This window comes from Oncorhynchus gorbuscha, unplaced genomic scaffold (assembly GCF_021184085.1).
Source record: "Oncorhynchus gorbuscha isolate QuinsamMale2020 ecotype Even-year unplaced genomic scaffold, OgorEven_v1.0 Un_scaffold_472, whole genome shotgun sequence".
In the NCBI taxonomy this organism is placed as follows: Eukaryota; Metazoa; Chordata; class Actinopteri; order Salmoniformes; family Salmonidae; genus Oncorhynchus; species Oncorhynchus gorbuscha.
Genome location: NW_025745304.1, coordinates 227,501 through 248,668, shown reverse-complemented (window position 1 = coordinate 248,668; position 21,168 = coordinate 227,501). Strand labels below are relative to the sequence as shown.

The following is a 21,168-nucleotide window of genomic DNA, read 5'->3' as shown; positions in this document are numbered from 1 at the left end:
TTTTTTACCTGTGCCCCACTAATTAGGGTCCCATGGAAACACTGACCAGAACATTGTTTCCTAACTATTTAATAGTCCATGTTTAAACCTTGAACAAAGACAAATACGCCTATACCACTTCTGTTTTTAAACAATTAGCTATAGGCAGTGTATGAAAGAGCTACAGAAGGACTTCTTTCGTTGCTATTGACTTAATTTACGTGTCATTAGACACCTTTTTTATGAGGATGACTCCTGTGGCTCATTTGATTGTTCTAAATAGTGTACTGTCCCTTTAAAATAAAGAAGTCCTTCCGGGTCTCTCTTCACTGTTTTTATCAGCCACGTTTCCCCCTCCTCTAAACTATACTGTACTCACTCGTCTTTGGTGGTCGGTCTTCAACCTATTTCTCTGCTCTTGTTACTCTGTCGGATCATGGCAGCTCATTGTATCGACGAGCCGTTCCCTTTCCACGGGTTGCTCCCTAAAAAAGAGACCGGCGCCGCGTCTTATCTCACGAGGTTCCCGGAGTACGATGGACGGGGTGTTGTCATGGCAATCCTCGACACTGGCGTGGACCCAGGGGCCCCGGGCATGCAGGTAAATTTACCCCGGTGCTTTTACAGACTACTAGGCCTCATTCAAAATTCACGACTCTAGCTTAGTGATTTTTTGTTTTGTTTTGTTTTTTAAAAACCGGTGCTACCTTGTCACTCCAATCTAGTAAAACTAGTTAGAAACTACTGTTCATCTGATTTACATTTTAACGAGAAAACAGCTAACGCCTTGGTGTTGTTGTTGTAACATGACAGTCCCCTGGGTCTGTCGGTAAATTAGCTCAGTTTAGCGTACATGGCTAATTTAACTTAACAAGCTAAAATCATATAGCAAACCATCAGAACATAATGTCCTCGTTAGCTACACCATAAAATACCGACAGACCATTGGTTTTGGCAGGACTAGTGCTAATATTTCCCCACCATAGCATATTATGATTATTATTGATGCTGACATGTTTCATTTGAAATGTTTCTGTGACTAGCTAGTGAGTTGCTGTGACTTAGTGGTGGAACTGGGCGACGCTGATGGAAACAGGATCAGACATCTGTTGAGAGCCGTCACTCAACTGTAGAGGCCCTGTCCTGTCTGTCTGTCCTGTCTGTCCTGTATGTCTGTCCTGTCTGTCTGTCTGTCCTGTATTCCCTGTCTAGCTACTGTCTGCCTGTCTGCCCTGTCTAGTTACTGTCTAGTTACTGTCTGTTTGTCTGCCCTGTCTAGTGACTGTCTAGCTACTGTTTGTCTGTCTGCCCTGTCTAGTTACTGTCTGTTTGTCTGCCCTGTCTAGTGACTGTCTAGCTACTGTTTGTCTGTCTGCCCTGTCTAGTTACTGTCTAGCTACTGTCTGCCTGTCTGCCCTGTCTAGCTACTGTCTGCCTGCCTGCCCTGTCTAGCTACTGTCTGCCTGTCTGCCCTGTCTAGTGACTGTCTAGCTACTGTTTGTCGTTCTGCCCTGTCTAGTTACTGTCTAGCTACTGTTTGTCTGTCTGCCCTGTCTAGTTACTGTCTAGCTACTGTTTGTCTGTCTGCCCTGTCGAGCTACTGTTTGTCTGTATGCCCTGTCTAGTTACTGTTTAGTTACTGTCTGTCTGTCTGTCTGTCTGTCTGTCTGTCTGTCTGTCTGTCTGTCTGTCTGCCCTGTCTAGCTACTGTCTGTCTGTCTGCCCTGTCTAGCTACTGTTTGTCTGTCTGCCCTGTCTAGTTACTGTCTAGCTACTGTCTGTCTGCCCTGTCTAGTTACTGTCTAGCTACTGTCTGCCTGTCTGCCTGCCCTGTCTAGTTACTGTCTAGCTACGGTCTGTCTGCCCTGTCTGTATGTCTGTTTGTCTGTCCTGTCTAGTTACTGTCGGTCTGTCTGTCTGTCCTGTCTGCTCTGTCCGTCCGTCCTAGCCACACCACACCACTCAGCCCTCTGCTAAAGACCAAAGGTTTCTCTCTGACTCGAACATATCTATGAGTAGGTCCAGTTGGTATAGAATATTACACTATTATATTGGTCCAGTTGGTATAGAATATGACACTATTATATTGGTCCAGTTGGTATAGAATATGACACTATTATATTGGTCCAGTTGGTATAGAATATGACACTATTATATTGGTCCAGTTGGTATAGAATATGACACTATTATATTGGTCCAGTTGGTATAGAATATGACACTATTATATTGGTCCAGTTGGTATAGAATATGACACTATTATATTGGTCCAGTTGGTATAGAATATGACACTATTATATTGGTCCAGTTGGTATAGAATATGACACTATTATATTGGTCCAGTTGGTATAGAATATTACACTATTATATTGGTCCAGTTGGTATAGAATATAACACTATTATATTGGTCCAGTTGGTATAGAATATGACACTATTATATTGGTCCAGTTGGTATAGAATATGACACTATTATATTGGTCCAGTTGGTATAGAATATGACACTATTATATTGGTCCAGTTGGTATAGAATATGACACTATTATATTGGTCCAGTTGGTATAGAATATGACACTATTATATTGGTCCAGTTGATATAGAATATTACACTATTATATTGGTCCAGTTGGCATAGAATATGACACTATTATATTGGTCCAGTTGGTATAGAATATGACACTATTATATTGGTTACATACACATGGTTAGCAGATGTTATTGGTCACATACACATGGTTAGCAGATTCTATTGGTCACATGCACATGGTTAGCAGATCCTATTGGTCACATACACGCGGTTAGCAGATCCTATTGGTCACATACACATGGTTAGCAGATCCTATTGGTCACATACACATGGTTAGCAGATTCTATTGGTCACATGCACATGGTTAGCAGATCCTATTGGTCACATACACGCGGTTAGCAGATCCTATTGGTCACATACACGCGGTTAGCAGATCCTATTGGTCACATACACGTGGTTAGCAGATCCTATTGGTCACATACACGTGGTTAGCAGATCCTATTGGTCACATACACGTGGTTAGCAGATCCTATTGGTCACATACACGTGGTTAGCAGATCCTATTGGTCACATACACATGGTTAGCAGATGTTAATGGTCACATACACATGGTTAGCAGATGTTATTGGTCACATACACATGGTTAGCAGATGTTAATGGTCACATGGTTAGCAGATGTTATTGGTCACATACACATGGTTATCCAATGTTATTGGTCACATACACGTGGTTAGCAGATGTTAATGCGAGTGTAGCGAAGTGTTTGTGTTTCTAGTTCTGACAATGCAGTAATATCTAACAAGTAATCTAACAATTCCACCAACAACAAAGCTGTTTATCAGTCTGGTGGCCCTGGAGATAGAAGCTGTTTATCAGTCTGATGGTCTGGAGATAGAAGCTGTTTATCAGTCTGATGGTCTGGAGATAGAAGCTGTTTATCGGTCTGGAGATAGAAGCTGTTTATCAGTCTGGAGATAGAAGCTGTTTATCGGTCTGATGGTCTGGAGATAGAAGCTGTTTATCAGTCTGATGGTCTGGAGATAGAAGCTGTTGACCAGTCTGATGGGTCTGGAGATAGAAGCTGTTTATCGGTCTGATGGTCTGGAGATAGAAGCTGTTTATCGGTCTGATGGTCTGGAGATAGAAGCTGTTTACCAGTCTGATGGTCTGGAGATAGAAGCTGTTTATCAGTCTGATGGTCTGGAGATGGAAGCTGTTTATCGGTCTGGAGATAGAAGCTGTTTATCAGTCTGGAGATAGAAGCTGTTGACCAGTCTGATGGTCTGGAGATGGAAGCTGTTTATCAGTCTGATGGTCTGGAGATAGAAGCTGTTTATCAGTCTGATGGTCTGGAGATAGAAGCTGTTTATCAGTCTGATGGTCTGGAGATAGAAGCTGTTTATCAGTCTGATGGGTCTGGAGATAGAAGCTGTTTATCAGTCTGATGGGTCTGGAGATAGAAGCTGTTTATCAGTCTGATGGTCTGGAGATTACATTACATTACATTACATTACATTTAAGTCATTTAGCAGACGCTCTTATCCAGAGCGACTTACAAATTGGTGCATTCACCTTATGACATCCAGTGGGACAGTCACTTAACAATAGTGCATCTAAAACTTAGGGGGGTGGGGTGAGAGGGATTACTTAACCTATCCTAGGTATTCCTTAAAGAGGTGGGGTTTCAGGTGTCTCCGGAAGGTGGTGATTGACTCCGCTGTCCTGGCGTCGTGAGGGAGTTTGTTCCACCATTGGGGGGCCAGGGCAGCGAACAGTTTTGACTGGGCTGAGCGGGAGCTGTACTTCCTCAGTGGTAGGGAGGCGAGCAGGCCAGAGGTGGATGAACGCAGTGCCCTTGTTTGGGTGTAGGGCCTGATCAGAGCCTGGAGGTACTGAGGTGCCGTTCCCCTCACAGCTCCGTAGGCAAGCACCATGGTCTTGTAGCGGATGCGAGCTTCAACTGGAAGCCAGTGGAGAGAACGGAGGAGCGGGGTGACGTGAGAGAACTTGGGAAGGTTGAACACCAGACGGGCTGCGGCGTTCTGGATGAGTTGAAGGGGTTTAATGGCACAGGCAGGGAGCCCAGCCAACAGCGAGTTGCAGTAATCCAGACGGGAGATGACAAGTGCCTGGATTAGGACCTGCGCCGCTTCCTGTGTGAGGCAGGGTCGTACTCTGCGGATGTTGTAGAGCATGAACCTACAGGAACGGGCCACCGCCTTGATGTTAGTTGAGAACGACAGGGTGTTGTCCAGGATCACGCCAAGGTTCTTGGCGCTCTGGGAGGAGGACACAATGGAGTTGTCGACCGTGATGGCGAGATCATGGAACGGGCAGTCCTTCCCGGGAGGAAGAGCAGCTCCGTCTTGCCGAGGTTCAGCTTGAGGTGGTGATCCGTCATCCACACTGATATGTCTGCCAGACATGCAGAGATGCGGTCGCCACCTGGTCATCAGAAGGGGAAAGGAGAAGATTAATTGTGTGTCGTCTGCATAGCAATGATAAGAGAGACCATGTGAGGTTATGACAGAGCCAAGTGACTTGGTGTATAGCGAGAATAGGAGAGGGCCAAGAACAGAGCCCTGGGGACACCAGTGGTGAGAGCGCGTGGTGAGGAGACAGATTCTCGCCACGCCACCTGGTAGGAGCGACCTGTCAGGTAGGACGCAATCCAAGCGTGGGCCGCGCCGGGAGATGCCCAACTCGGAGAGGGTGGAGAGGAGGATCTGATGGTTCACAGTATCGAAGGCAGCCGATAGATCTAGAAGGATGAGAGCAGAGGAGAGAGAGTTAGCTTTAGCAGTGCGGAGCGCCTCCGTGATACAGAGGAGAGCAGTCTCAGTTGAATGACTAGTCTTGAAACCTGACTGATTTGGATCAAGAAGGTCATTCAGAGAGAGATAGCGGGAGAGCTGGCCAAGGACGGCACGTTCAAGAGTTTTGGAGAGAAAAGAAAGAAGGGATACTGGTCTGTAATTGTTGACATCGGAGGGATCGAGTGTAGGTTTTTTCAGAAGGGGTGCAACTCTCGAGATAGAAGCTGTTTATCAGTCTGATGGTCTGGAGATAGAAGCTGTTTATCAGTCTGATGGTCTGGAGATAGAAGCTGTTTATCAGTCTGATGGGTCTGGAGATAGAAGCTGTTTATCAAATCAAATCAAATTTATTTATATAGCCCTTCGTACATCAGCTGATTTCTCAAAGTGCTGTACAGAAACCCAGCCTAAAGCCCCAAACAGCAAGCAATGCAGGTGTAGAAGCACAGTGGCTAGGAAAAACTCTCCAGAAAGGCCAAAACCTAGGAAGAAACCTAGAGGAACCAGGCTATGTGGGGTGGCCAGTCCTCTTCTGGCTGTGCCGGGTGGAGATTATAACAGAACATGGCCAAGATGTTCAAATGTTCATAAATGACCAGCATGGTCAAATAATAATAAGGCAGAACAGTTGAAACTGGAACAGCAGCATGGCCAGGTGGACTGGGGACAGCAAGGAGTCATCATGTCAGGTAGTCCTGGGGCATGGTCCTAGGGCTCAGGTCCTCCGAGAGAGAGAAAGAAAGGAGAAAATTAGAGAACGCACACTTAGATTCACACAGGACACCGAATAGGACAGGAGAAGTACTCCAGATATAACAAACTGACCCTAGCCCCCCGACACATAAACTACTGCAGCATAAATACTGGAGGCTGAGACAGGAGGGGTCAGGAGACACTGTGCCCCCATCCGAGGACACCCCCGGACAGGGCCAAACAGTCTGATGGGTCTGGAGATAGATGCTGTTTACCAGTCTGATGGGTCTGGAGATAGAAGCTGTTTATCAGTCTGGAGATAGAAGCTGTTTATCAGTCTGGAGAGAGAAGCTGTTTACCAGTCTGATGGGTCTGGAGATAGAAGCTGTTTACAGGAGTTTGTATCCTGTAGCTCCAACTCCAAAAAGTTCTGGGACACTGTGAAGTCCATGGAGAACAAGAGCACCTCCTCCCAGCTGCCCACTGCTCTGAGGCTAGGAAACACGGTCTCCACCGATAAATCCATGATTATCGAAAACTTCAATAAACACTTCTCAACGGCTGGCCATGCCTTCCGCCTGGCTACTCCAACCTCGGCCAACAGCTCCGCCCCCCCCGTAGCTCCTCACCCAAGCCTCTCCAGGTTCTCCTTTACCCAAATCCAGATAGCAGATGTTCTGAAAGAGCTGCAAAACCTGGACCCGTACAAATCAGCTGGGCTTGACAATCTGGACCCGCTATTTCTGAAACTATCTGCCGCCATTGTCGCAACCCCTATTACCAGCCTGTTCAACCTCTCTTTCATATCGTCTGAGATCCCCAAGGATTGGAAAGCTGCCGCAGTCATCCCCCTCTTCAAAGGGGAGACACCCTGGACCCAAACTGTTACAGACCTATATCCATCCTGCCCTGCCTATCTAAGGTCTTCGAAAGCCAAGTCAACAAACAGGTCACTGACCATCTCGAATCCCACCGTACCTTCTCCGCTGTGCAATCTGGTTTCCGAGCCGGTCACGGGTGCACCTCAGCCACACTCAAGGTACTAAACGATATCATAACCGCCATCGATAAAAGACAGTACTGTGCAGCCGTCTTCATCGACCTCGCCAAGGCTTTCGACTCTGTCAATCACCATATTCTTATCGGCAGACTCTACAGCCTCGGTTTTTCGGATGACTGCCTTGCCTGGTTCACCAATTACTTTGCAGACAGAGTTCAGTGTGTCAAATCGGAGGGCATGCTGTCCGGTCCTCTGGCAGTCTCTATGGGGGTGCCACAGGGTTCAATTCTCGGGCCGACTCTTTTCTCTGTGTATATCAATGATGTTGCTCTTGCTGCGGGCGATTCCCTGATCCACCTCTACGCAGACGACACCATTCTATATACTTTCGGCCCGTCATTGGACACTGTGCTATCGAGCTTCAATGCCATACAGCACTCCTTCCGTGGCCTCCAACTGCTCTTAAATGCGAGTAAAACCAAATGCATGCTTTTCAACCGATCGCTGCCTGCACCCGCATGCCCGACTAGTATCACCACCCTGGATGGTTCCGACCTTGAATATGTGGACATCTATAAGTACCTAGGTGTCTGGCTAGACTGCAAACTCTCCTTCCAGACCCACATCAAACATCTCCAATCGAAAATCAAATCAAGAGTCGGCTTTCTATTCCGCAACAAAGCCTCCTTCACTCACGCTGCCAAGCTTACCCTAGTTAAACTGACTATCCTACCGATCCTCGACTTCAGCGATGTCATCTACAAAATGGCTTCCAACACTCTACTCAGCAAACTGGATGCAGTCTATCACAGTGCCATCCGTTTTGTCACTAAAGCACCTTATACCACCCACCACTGCGACTTGTATGCTCTAGTCGGCTGGCCCTCACTACATATTCGTCGCCAGACCCACTGGCTCCAGGTCATCTACAAGTCCATGCTAGGTAAAGCTCCGCCTTATCTCAGTTCACTGGTCACGATGGCAACACCCATCCGTAGCACGCGCTCCAGCAGGTGTATCTCACTGATCATCCCTAAAGCCAACACATCATTTGGCCGCCTTTCGTTCCAGTACTCTGCTGCCTGTGACTGGAACAATTGCAAAAATCGCTGAAGTTGGAGACTTTTATCTCCCTCACCAACTTCAAACATCAGCTATCCGAGCAGCTAACCGATCGCTGCAGCTGTACATAGTCTATAGGAAAATAGCCCACCCATTTTCACCTACCTCATTCCCATACTTTTTTTTATACTGTTTTTATTTATTTATTTTTCTGCTCTTTTGCACACCAATATCTCTACCTGTACATGACCTGATCATTTATCACTCCAGTGTTAATCTGCAAAACTGTATTATTCGCCTACCTCCTCATGCCTTTTGCACACATTGTATATAGACTGCCCATTTTTTTTCTACTGTGTTATTGACTTGTTAATTGTTTATTCCATGTGTAACTCTGTGTTGTCTGTTCACACTGCTATGCTTTTATCTTGGCCAGGTCGCAGTTGCAAATGAGAACTTGTTCTCAACTAGCCTCCCTGGTTAAATGAAGGTGAAATAAAAAAAATAAAAAAAATCAGTCTGATGGGTCTGGAGATAGAAGCTGTTTATCAGTCTGATGGTCTGGAGATAGAAGCTGTTTATCAGTCTGATGGTCTGGAGATAGAAGCTGTTTATCGGTCTGGAGATAGAAGCTGTTTATCGGTCTGGAGATAGAAGCTGTTTATCGGTCTGGAGATAGAAGCTGTTTATCAGTCTGATGGTCTGGAGATAGAAGCTGTTTATCAGTCTGATGGTCTGGAGATAGAAGCTGTTTATCAGTCTGATGGTCTGGAGATAGAAGCTGTTTATCAGTCTGATGGTCTGGAGATAGAAGCTGTTTATCAGTCTGATGGTCTGGAGATAGAAGCTGTTTATCAGTCTGATGGTCTGGAGATAGAAGCTGTTTATCGGTCTGGAGATAGAAGCTGTTTATCGGTCTGGAGATAGAAGCTGTTTATCAGTCTGATGGTCTGGAGATAGAAGCTGTTTATCAGTCTGATGGTCTGGAGATAGAAGCTGTTTATCAGTCTGATGGTCTGGAGATAGAAGCTGTTGATCAGTCTGATGGGTCTGGAGATAGAAGCTGTTGACCAGTCTGATGGGTCTGGAGATAGAAGCTGTTGACCAGTCTGATGGGTCTGGAGATAGAAGCTGTTGACCAGTCTGATGGGTCTGGAGATAGAAGCTGTTGACCAGTCTGATGGGTCTGGAGATAGAAGCTGTTGACCAGTCTGATGGGTCTGGAGATAGAAGCTGTTGACCAGTCTGATGGGTCTGGAGATAGAAGCTGTTGACCAGTCTGATGGGTCTGGAGATAGAAGCTGTTGACCAGTCTGATGGGTCTGGAGATAGAAGCTGTTGACCAGTCTGATGGGTCTGGAGATAGAAGCTGTTGACCAGTCTGATGGGTCTGGAGATAGAAGCTGTTGACCAGTCTGATGGGTCTGGAGATAGAAGCTGTTTATCAGTCTGATGGGTCTGGAGATAGAAGCTGTTTATCAGTCTGATGGGTCTGGAGATAGAAGCTGTTTATCAGTCTGGAGATAGAAGCTGTTTATCAGTCTGGAGATAGAAGCTGTTTATCAGTCTGGAGATAGAAGCTGTTTATCAGTCTGGAAATAGAAGCTGTTTATCAGTCTGGAAATAGAAGCTGTTTATCAGTCTGGAAATAGAAGCTGTTTATCAGTCTGGAAATAGAAGCTGTTTATCAGTCTGGAAATAGAAGCTGTTTATCAGTCTGATGGTCTGGAGATTGAAGCTGTTGACCAGTCAGGATTAGTTGCACTGTGTCACCAGTATGTCAAGGTGTACTCATTGTGGAAACATAATTTGTGTGTGTGTCGGGGTCAGAGAGGGTGTGTGTGTTTTTCGGTCAGATAGTGTGTGTATGTCGGGGTCAGAGAGGGTGTGTGTGTTTTTCGGTCATATAGTGTGTGTGTGTCGGGGTCAGAGAGGGTGTGTGTGTTTTTCGGTCAGATAGTGTGTGTATGTCGGGGTCAGAGAGGGTGTGTGTGTTTTTCGGTCATATAGTGTGTTTTTCGGTCAGATAGTGTGTGTGTGTCGGGGTCAGAGAGGGTGTGTGTGTTTTTCGGTCAGATAGTGTGTGTGTGTGTGTGTCGGGGTCAGATAGTGTGTGTGTGTGTGTATTTGACCCTCTTCAACATCTGGGTCCTCTCTCCCTCAGACCACGACGGAGGGCAAGCCGAAGATCGTTGACATCATCGATACGACAGGCAGTGGAGATGTCACCATGGCGACGGTGGTGGAGCCTAAAGACGGAGAGGTGACCGGGCTGTCCGGGAGGACGCTCAAGGTACGATACCCTCGCCACGCTGCCACTTCCTGGTCACACTGTCTCCGTACAGACTGTTAGCCTGTAGTTACATTAACACATGTCTCTCTGTACAGACTGTTAGCCTGTAGTTATTAGCCTGTAGTTATATAAACACATGTCTCTCTGTACAGACTGTTAGCCTGTAGTTATTAGCCTGTAGTTACATTAACTCATGTCTCTCTGTACAGACTGTTAACCTGTAGTTACATAAACACATGTCTCTCTGTACAGACTGTTAGCCTGTAGTTATTAGCCTGTAGTTACATTAACTCATGTCTCTCTGTACAGACTGTTAACCTGTAGTTACATAAACACATGTCTCCCTGTACAGACTGTTAGCCTGTAGTTATTAGCCTGTAGTTACATTAACTCATGTCTCTCTGTACAGACTGTTAGCCTGTAGTTATTAGCCTGTAGTTATTAGCCTGTAGTTATTAGCCTGTAGTTATTAGCCTGTAGTTACATTAACACATGTCTCTCTGTACAGACTGTTAGCCTGTAGTTGTTAGCCTGTAGTTACATTAACTCATGTCTCTCTGTACAGACTGTTAGCCTGTAGTTGTTAGCCTGTAGTTACATAAACACATGTCTCTCTGTACAGACTGTTAGCCTGTAGTTATTAGCCTGTAGTTATTAGCCTGTAGTTATTAGCCTGTAGTTATATAAACACATGTCTCTCTGTACAGACTGTTAGCCTGTAGTTATTAGCCTGTAGTTATTAGCCTGTAGTTATTAGCCTGTAGTTACATTAACACATGTCTCTCTGTACAGACTGTTAGCCTGTAGTTGTTAGCCTGTAGTTACATTAACTCATGTCTCTCTGTACAGACTGTTAGCCTGTAGTTGTTAGCCTGTAGTTATATAAACACATGTCTCTCTGTACAGACTGTTAGCCTGTAGTTACATTAACACATGTCTCTCTGTACAGACTGTTAGCCTGTAGTTATTAGCCTGTAGTTATTAGCCTGTAGTTATTAGCCTGTAGTTATTAGCCTGTAGTTACATTAACACATGTCTCTCTGTACAGACTGTTAGCCTGTAGTTGTTAGCCTGTAGTTATTAGCCTGTAGTTACATTAACTCATGTCTCTCTGTACAGACTGTTAGCCTGTAGTTATTAGCCTGTAGTTGTTAGCCTGTAGTTATTAGCCTGTAGTTACATTAACTCATGTCTCCCTGTACAGACTGTTAGCCTGTAGTTATTAGCCTGTAGTTATATAAACACATGTCTCTCTGTACAGACTGTTAGCCTGTAGTTATTAGCCTGTAGTTATTAGCCTGTAGTTATTAGCCTGTAGTTACATTAACACATGTCTGTCTGTACAGACTGTTAGCCTGTAGTTGTTAGCCTGTAGTTACATTAACTCATGTCTCTCTGTACAGACTGTTAGCCTGTAGTTGTTAGCCTGTAGTTATATAAACACATGTCTCTCTGTACAGACTGTTAGCCTGTAGTTATTAGCCTGTAGTTATTAGCCTGTAGTTATTAGCCTGTAGTTATTAGCCTGTAATTATTAGCCTGTAGTTACATTAACACATGTCTCTCTGTACAGACTGTTAGCCTGTAGTTGTTAGCCTGTAGTTACATTAACTCATGTCTCTCTGTACAGACTGTTAGCCTGTAGTTGTTAGCCTGTAGTTATTAGCCTGTAGTTATTAGCCTGTAGTTATTAGCCTGTAGTTACATTAACACATGTCTCTCTGTACAGACTGTTAGCCTGTAGTTGTTAGCCTGTAGTTATTAGCCTGTAGTTACATTAACTCATGTCTCTCTGTACAGACTGTTAGCCTGTAGTTATTAGCCTGTAGTTACATTAACACACATGTCTCTCTCTGTCCTCAGATCCCTCATGCCTGGTATAATCCATCAGGAAGGTACCACATTGGGATCAAACATGGATATGAGTTGTTCCCTAAAGCTCTCCGAGAGAGAATCCAGGTATGGAGTGGATTTGTGTGGCCAAGTAACGAGGATTTGCACGTTGATATACAAAAGTATGTGGACACTCCACTCTTCTGGGAAGGCTTTCCACTAGATGTTGGGACGTTGCTGCTATAACAGCCTCCACTCTTCTGGGAAGACTTTCCACTAGATGTTGGAACATTGCTGCTATAGCAGCCTCCACTCTTCTGGGAAGGCTTTCCACTAGATGTTGGTACATTGCTGCTATAACAGCCTCCACTCTTCTGGGAAGTCATTAATATGGAGTTGGACCCCCCTTTGCTGCTATAACAGCCTCTACTCTTCCGGGAAGGCTTTCCACTAGATGTAGGAACATTGCTGCTATAACAGCCTCCACTCCTCTGAGAAGGCTTTCCACTAGATGTTGGTACATTGCTGCAGGGACTTGCTTCCATTCAGCCACAAGAGCATTAGTGAGGTCGGGCACTGATGTTGGGTGATTAGGCCTCTTGGCTCGCAGTCGGCGTTCCAATTCATCCCAAAGGTGTTTGATGGGGTTGAGGTCAGGGCTCTGTGCAGGCCAGTCAAGTTCTTCCACACTCATTTCAACAAACCATTTCTGTATGGACCTCGCTTTGTGCGTGGGGGCATTGTCATGCTGAAACAGATTTCCTTTCACTGGAACTAAGGGGCCAAAACCATTATTTCTCCTCCACCAAACTTTACAGTTGGCACTATGCATTCGGGCTCGTAGCCTCCTCATCCACCAAACCCAGATTCGTCCGTCAGACTGCCAGATGGTGAAGCGTGATTCATCCCTCCAGAGAACACATTTCCACTGCTCCAGAGTCCAATGGTGGCGAGCTTTACACCCCTCCAGCCGACGCTTGGCGTCGCGCATGGTGATCTTAGACTTGTGTGCGGCTGCTCGGCCATGGAAACCCATTTCATGAATCTCCCGACGAACAGTTCTTGTGCTGACGTTGCTTCCAGAGGCAGTTTGGAACTCAGTAGTGAGTGTTGCAACAGAGGACAGATGATTTTCACGTGCTTCAGCACTCTGCGGTCCCGTTCTGTGAGCTTCTGTGGCCTACCACTTCGCGGCTGAGCCGTTGTTGCTCCTAGATGTTTCCCCTTCACAATAACAGCACTTACAGTTGACCCGGGGGTCAGCTCTCAGCAGGGCAGAAATGTGACAAACTGACTTGTTGGAAAGGTGGCATCCTATGAAGGTGCCACGTTGAAAGTCACTGAGCTCTTCAGTAAGGTCATTCTACTGCCAATGTTTGTCTATGGAGATTGCATGGCTACGTGCTCAATTCTATACACCTGTCAGCAACAGAAATAGCCAAATCCACTCATTTGAAGGGGTGTCCACATACTTTTGTGTATAAATAGTGTATGCTTATATTGACCAACAAACACGTTGACAGAATGATGTCTGTGTTGATGTGTTGACAGAAGGATTTCTGTGTTGATGTGTTGACAGAGGGATGTCTGTGTTGACAGAGGGATGTCTGTGTTGACAGAGGGATGTCTGTGTTGACAGAGGGATGTCTGTGTTGACAGAGGGATGTCTGTGTTGACAGAGGGATGTCTGTGTTGACAGAGGGATGTCTGTGTTGACAGAGGGATGTCTGTGTTGACAGAGGGATGTCTGTGTTGACAGAGGGATGTCTGTGTTGACAGAGGGATGTCTGTGTTGATGTGTTGACAGAGGGATGTCTGTGTTGACAGAGGGATGTCTGTGTTGACAGAAGGATGTCTGTGTTGATGTGTTGACAGAAGGATGTCTGTGTTGATGTGTTGACAGAGGGATGTCTGTGTTGATGTGTTGACAGAGGGATGTCTGTGTTGACAGAGGGATGTCTGTGTTGACAGAGGGATGTCTGTGTTGACAGAGGGATGTCTGTGTTGACAGAGGGATGTCTGTGTTGATGTGTTGACAGAGGGAAGTCTGTGTTGATGTGTTGACAGAGGGATGTCTGTGTTGATGTGTTGACAGAGGGATGTCAACACAGACACATCAACACAGACATCCCTCTGTCGATGTGTTGACAGAGGGATGTCTGTGTTGACAGGGGGATGTCTGTGTTGACAGGGTGGATGTCTGTGTTGACAGAAGGATGTCTGTGTTGATGTGTTGACAGAGGGATGTCTGTGTTGACAGGGGGATGTCTGTGTTGACAGAAGGATGTCTGTGTTGATGTGTTGACAGAGGGATGTCTGTGTTGACAGAGGGATGTCTGTGTTGACAGAGGGATGTCTGTGTTGACAGAGGGATGTCTGTGTTGACAGAGGGATGTCTGTGTTGACAGAGGGATGTCTGTGTTGACAGAGGGATGTCTGTGTTGACAGAGGGATGTCTGTGTTGACAGAGGGATGTCTGTGTTGACAGAGGGATGTCTGTGTTGACAGAGGGATGTCTGTGTTGACAGAGGGATGTCTGTGTTGACAGAGGGATGTCTGTGTTGACAGAGGGATGTCTGTGTTGACAGAGGGATGTCTGTGTTGACAGAGGGATGTCTGTGTTGACAGGGGGAAGTCTGTGTTGACAGGGGGAAGTCTGTGTTGACAGGGGGATGTCTGTGTTGACAGGGGGATGTCTGTGTTGACAGAGGGATGTCTGTGTTGATGTGTTGACAGGATGTCTGTGTTGATGTGTTGACAGAGGGATGTCTGTGTTGATGTGTTGACAGAGGGATGTCTGTGTTGACAGAGGGATGTCTGTGTTGATGTGTTGACAGAAGGAAGTCTGTGTTGATGTGTTGACAGAGGGAAGTCTGTGTTGATGTGTTGACAGAGGGAAGTCTGTGTTGACAGAGGGATGTCTGTGTTGATGTGTTGACAGAAGGATGTCTGTGTTGACAGAGGGATGTCTGTGTTGATGTGTTGACAGAAGGATGTCTGTGTTGATGTGTTGACAGAGGGATGTCTGTGTTGATGTGTTGACAGAGGGATGTCTGTGTTGATGTGTTGACAGAGGGATGTCTGTGTTGATGTGTTGACAGAGGGATGTCTGTGTTGATGTGTTGACAGAAGGATGTCTGTGTTGATGTGTTGACAGAAGGATGTCTGTGTTGATGTGTTGACAGAAGGATGTCTCTGTTGATGTGTTGACAGAAGGATGTCTGTGTTGATGTGTTGACAGAAGGATGTCTGTGTTGATGTGTTGACAGAATGATGTCTGTGTTGACAGAGGGATGTCTGTGTTGATGTGTTGACAGAAGGAAGTCTGTGTTGATGTGTTGACAGAGGGTTGTCTGTGTTGACAGAGGGTTGTCTGTGTTGACAGAGGGTTGTCTGTGTTGACAGAGGGTTGTCTGTGTTGACAGAGGGATGTCTGTGTTGATGTGTTGACAGAGGGATGTCTGTGTTGACAGAGGGATGTCTGTGTTGACAGAAGGATGTCTGTTTTGATGTGTTGACAGAGGGATGTCTGTGTTGACAGAAGGATGTCTGTGTTGATGTGTTGACCAACAGAAAGAGCGAAAGGAGAAAATGTGGGATCCAGCACACAGAGCAGCTCTGGCCGAAGCCAGTCGTCGGGCAGAACAGTTTGACCTTGCTCACCCCTCTCCCTCACAGGTAACACTTTGACCTCTCCCCTCCCCCTCACAGGTAACACTTTGACCCCTCCCCCTCACAGGTAACACTTTGACCTCTCCCCTAACCCTCACAGGTAACACTTTGACCTCTCCCCTAACCCTCACAGGTACCACTTTGATCTCTCCCCCCCCTCACAGGTAACACTTTGACCCCCCCTCACAGGTAACACTTTGACCTCTCCCCTCCCCCTCACAGGTAACACTTTGACCTCTCCCCAGTCAGTTAGTCTCTCTGCTCATGGGTAAATGTGGTGTGGGCGTAAACAACATTAGAGATATAGATGTTTAAACAGCATTAGAGATATAGATGTTTAAACAACATTAGAGATATAGATGTTTAAACAACATTAGAGATATAGATGTTTAAACTACATTAGAGATATAGATGTTTAAACAACATTAGAGATATAGATGTTTAAACAACATTAGAGATATAGATGTTTAAACAGCATTAGAGATATAGATGTTTAAACAACATTAGAGATATAGATGTTTAAACAACATTAGAGATATAGATGTTTAAACAGCATTAGAGATATAGATGTTTAAACAACATTAGAGATATAGATGTTTAAACAACATTAGAGATATAGATGTTTAAACAACATTAGAGATATAGATGTTTAAACAGCATTAGAGATATAGATGTTTAAACAGCATTAGAGATATAGATGTTTAAACAACATTAGAGATATAGATGTTTAAACAACATTAGAGATATAGATGTTTAAACAACATTAGAGATATAGATGTTTAAACAACATTAGAGATATAGATGTTTAAACAGCATTAGAGATATAGATGTTTAAACAGCATTAGAGATATAGATGTTTAAACAGCATTAGAGATATAGATGTTTAAACAGCATTAGAGATATAGATGTTTAAACAGCATTAGAGATATAGATGTTTAAACAGCATTAGAGATATAGATGTTTAAACAGCATTAGAGATATAGATGTTTAAACAGCATTAGAGATATAGATGTTTAAACAGCATTAGAGATATAGATGTTTAAACAGCATTAGAGATATAGATGTTTAAACAACATTAGAGATATAGATGTTTAAACAGCATTAGAGATATAGATGTTTAAACAGCATTAGAGATATAGATGTTTAAACAACATTAGAGATATAGATGTTTATACAACATTAGAGATATAGATGTTTAAACAACATTAGAGATATAGATGTTTATACAACATTAGAGATATAGATGTTTGAAAAACATTGGGATTGTTCAAATTTAGAAACAATCCTTTACCTAATTTATTTTTGTTAGTTATATATTTTTTGGGGTTCAAAATGTAAATTGTCACTAACGGGTCTTCATCATCATCATACAGGGAAATTCTGAAATGTCTTGAGTCAATACGTTTTCAACCTTGTTGTTATGTCCTGAGGAAACCATCTGGTAGGTAGACTGAACTGCCCCGTCTGGTTGGTAGACTGAACTGCCCCGTCTGGTAGGTAGACTGAACTGCCCCGTCTGGTAGGTAGACTGAACTGCCCCGTCTGGTAGGTAGACTGAACTGCCCCGTCTGGTAGGCAGACTGAACTGCCCCGTCTGGTAGGCAGACTGAACTGCCCCGTCTGGTAGGCAGACTGAACTGCCCCGTCTGGTAGGCAGACTGAACTGCCCCGTCTGGTAGGCAGACTGAACTGCCCGTCTGGTAGGCAGACTGAACTGCCCCGTCTGGTAGGCAGACTGAACTGCCCCGTCTGGTAGGCAGACTGAACTGCCCCGTCTGGTAGGCAGACTGAACTGCCCCGTCTGGTAGGCAGACTGAACTGCCCCGTCTGGTAGGCAGACTGAACTGCCCCGTCTGGTAGGCAGACTGAACTGCCCCGTCTGGTTGGTAGACTGAACTGCCCCGTCTGGTTGGTAGACTGAACTGCCCCGTCTGGTAGGTAGACTGAACTGCCCCGTCTGGTAGGTAGACTGAACTGCCCCGTCTGGTTGGTAGACTGAACTGCCCTGGGTCCTTGGGACATTGGGTCCTACCCTGGACTCTATCTGGTAGGTAGACTGAACTGCCCTGGGTCCTTGGGACATTGGGTCCTACCCTGGACTCTATCTGGTAGGTAGACTGAAACTGCCCTGGGTCCTTGGGACATTGGGTCCTACCCCGGACTCTATCTGGTAGGTAGACTGAACTGCCCTGGGTCCTTGGGACATTGGGTCCTACCCCGGACTCTATCTGGTAGGTAGACTGAACTGCCCTGGGTCCTTGGGACATTGGGTCCTACCCCGGACTCTATCTGGTAGGTAGACTGAACTGCCCTGGGTCCTTGGGACATTGGGTCCTACCCCGGACTCTATCTGGTAGGTAGACTGAACTGCCCTGGGTCCTTGGGACATTGGGTCCTACCCCGGACTCTATCTGTTAGGTAGACTGAACTGCCCTGGGTCCTTGGGACATTGGGTCCTACCCTGGACTCTATCTGGTAGGTAGACTGAACTGCCCTGGGTCCTTGGGACATTGGGTCCTACCCTGGACTCTATCTGGTAGGTAGACTGAACTGCCCTGGGTCCTTGGGACATTGGGTCCTACCCCGGACTCTATCTGGTAGGTAGACTGAACTGCCCTGGGTCCTTGGGACATTGGGTCCTACCCCGGACTCTATCTGGTAGGTAGACTGAACTGCCCTGGGTCCTTGGGACATTGGGTCCTACCCTGGACTCTATCTGGTAGGTAGACTGAACTGCCCTGGGTCCTTGGGACATTGGGTCCTACCCTGGACTCTATCTGGTAGGTAGACTGAACTGCCCTGTCTGGTAGGTAGACTGAACTGCCCTGGGTCCTTGGGACATTGGGTCCTACCCTGGACTCTATCTGGTAGGTAGACTGAACTGCCCTGTCCGGTAGGTAGACTGAACTGCCCTGGGTCCTTGGGACATTGGGTCCTACCCTGGACTCTATCTGGTAGGTAGACTGAACTGCCCTGTCTGGTAGGTAGACTGAACTGCCCTGGGTCCTTGGGACATTGGGTCCTACCCTGGACTCTATCTGGTAGGTAGACTGAACTGCCCTGGGTCCTTGGGACATTGGGTCCTACCCTGGACTCTATCTGGTAGGTAGACTGAACTGCCCTGGGTCCTTGGGACATTGGGTCCTACCCTGGACTCTATCTGGTAGGTAGACTGAACTGCCCTGGGTCCTTGGGACATTGGGTCCTACCCTGGACTCTATCTGGTAGGTAGACTGAACTGCCCTGGGTCCTTGGGACATTGGGTCCTACCCTGGACTCTATCTGGTAGGTAGACTGAACTGCCCTGGGTCCTTGGGACATTGGGTCCTACCCTGGACTCTATCTGGTAGGTAGACTGAACTGCCCTGGGTCCTTGGGACATTGGGTCCTACCCTGGACTCTATCTGGTAGGTAGACTGAACTGCCCTGGGTCCTTGGGACATTGGGTCCTACCCTGGACTCTATCTGGTAGGTAGACTGAACTGCCCTGGGTCCTTGGGACATTGGGTCCTACCCTGGACTCTATCTGGTAGGTAGACTGAACTGCCCTGGGTCCTTGGGACATTGGGTCCTACCCTGGACTCTATCTGGTTGGTAGACTGAACTGCCCTGGGTCCTTGGGACATTGGGTCCTACCCTGGACTCTATCTGGTAGGTAGACTGAACTGCCCTGGGTCCTTGGGACATTGGGTCCTACCCTGGACTCTATCTGGTAGGTAGACTGAACTGCCCTGGGTCCTTGGGACATTGGGTCCTACCCCGGACTCTATCTGAATTGTGAATTCTCGTTAATGTGCGAATAAAACGTCAGTTTAACACATTTGTCACATCCCCGAGCACATGAACTGTGTGTAAATGAGTTTTCACATTTAGTTTCCTCACGCCTGTCCGTTGTTTTCTCAGGCTGAGAAGCTGCAGAAGGAGGAGCTGCTGTGTCAGTCTGAGATCCTGGCGTCTCTGGAGAAGAAGTACAACGACCCGGGTCCGGTCTACGACTGTCTGCTGTGGAACGACGGAGACACCTGGAGGTAGGAGGAACACCGTCTGCTGGGTCAAATCCCTTTTCAGGCCCTGCTTCCTGCCTTCCTCAGTTCGTCAGGCCCTCCTTCCTGCCTTCCTCAGTTCGTCAGGCCCTCCTTCCTCAGTTCGTCAGGCCCTCCTTCCTCAGTTCGTCAGGCCCTCCTTCCTCAGTTCGTCAGGCCCTCCTTCCTCAGTTCGTCAGGCCCTCCTTCCTCAGTTCGTCAGGCCCTCCTTCCTCAGTTCGTCAGGCCCTCCTTCCTCAGTTCGTCAGGCCCTCCTTCCTCAGTTCGTCAGGCCCTCCTTCCTCAGTTCGTCAGGCCCTCCTTCCTCAGTTCGTCAGGCCCTCCTTCCTCAGTTCGTCAGGCCCTCCTTCCTCAGTTCGTCAGGCCCTCCTTCCTCAGTTCGTCAGGCCCTCCTTCCTCAGTTCGTCAGGCCCTCCTTCCTCAGTTCGTCAGGCCCTCCTTCCTCAGTTCGTCAGGCCCTCCTTCCTCAGTTCGTCAGGCCCTCCTTCCTCAGTTCGTCAGGTCCTCCTTCCTCAGTTCGTCAGGTCCGCCTTCCTCAGTTCGTCAGGCCCGCCTTCCCGCCTTCCTCAGTTCGTCAGGCCCTCCTTCCTCAGTTCGTCAGGCCCTCCTTCCCGCCTTCCTCAGTTCGTCAGTCCCTCCTTCCCGCCTTCCTCAGTTCGTCAGGCCTGCCTTCCTCAGTTCGTCAGGCCCTCCTTCCTTCCTGTGGTAGACACCTCAGAGACTGGAGATCTGTCCAGCTGCACGGTCCTGACCTCTAACCTCTAACCTCTACAGGGCTGTGGTAGACACCTCAGAGACTGGAGATCTCTCCAGCTGCACGGTTTTGACCTCCTACAGAGAGAAGCAGGAGTTTGCTACTCTGGGAAACGCTGAGATGCTCAACTACTCCGTTAACATCTACGACGAAGGAAACACTCTCTGCATCGTCACCAGCGGAGGTCAGAGTTCACGTAGATCCCCCGCCCCTTGTATTGTGTAGGAATCTGTCCTGAGTCTTGGCGTCTACAGCCGTGATGGTCTTGTCTCTGTTCAGGGGCTCATGGGACACACGTGGCGAGCATAGCAGCAGGCCACTTCCCAGATGAGCCCGAGCGGAACGGCATCGCCCCCGGAGCCCAGATCCTGGCGGTGAAGATCGGAGACACGCGCCTCAGCACCATGGAGACGGGCACCGGACTCATCCGCGCGGTAGGCTGAAGCAGCTGTCAATCGACACACAACAGACCGGGGTCCTCCCGGGTTACACTCCATTCATT

At 47.0% G+C, this 21,168-nt stretch overlaps 1 pseudogene; it reads left to right on the top strand.

Annotated features, from left to right (window-relative positions):
- The first annotated feature begins 285 nt into the window (after nucleotides 1–285).
- LOC124018308 overlaps nucleotides 286–21,168 on the top strand; it is an 84,435-nt pseudogene continuing 63,552 nt past the window's right edge.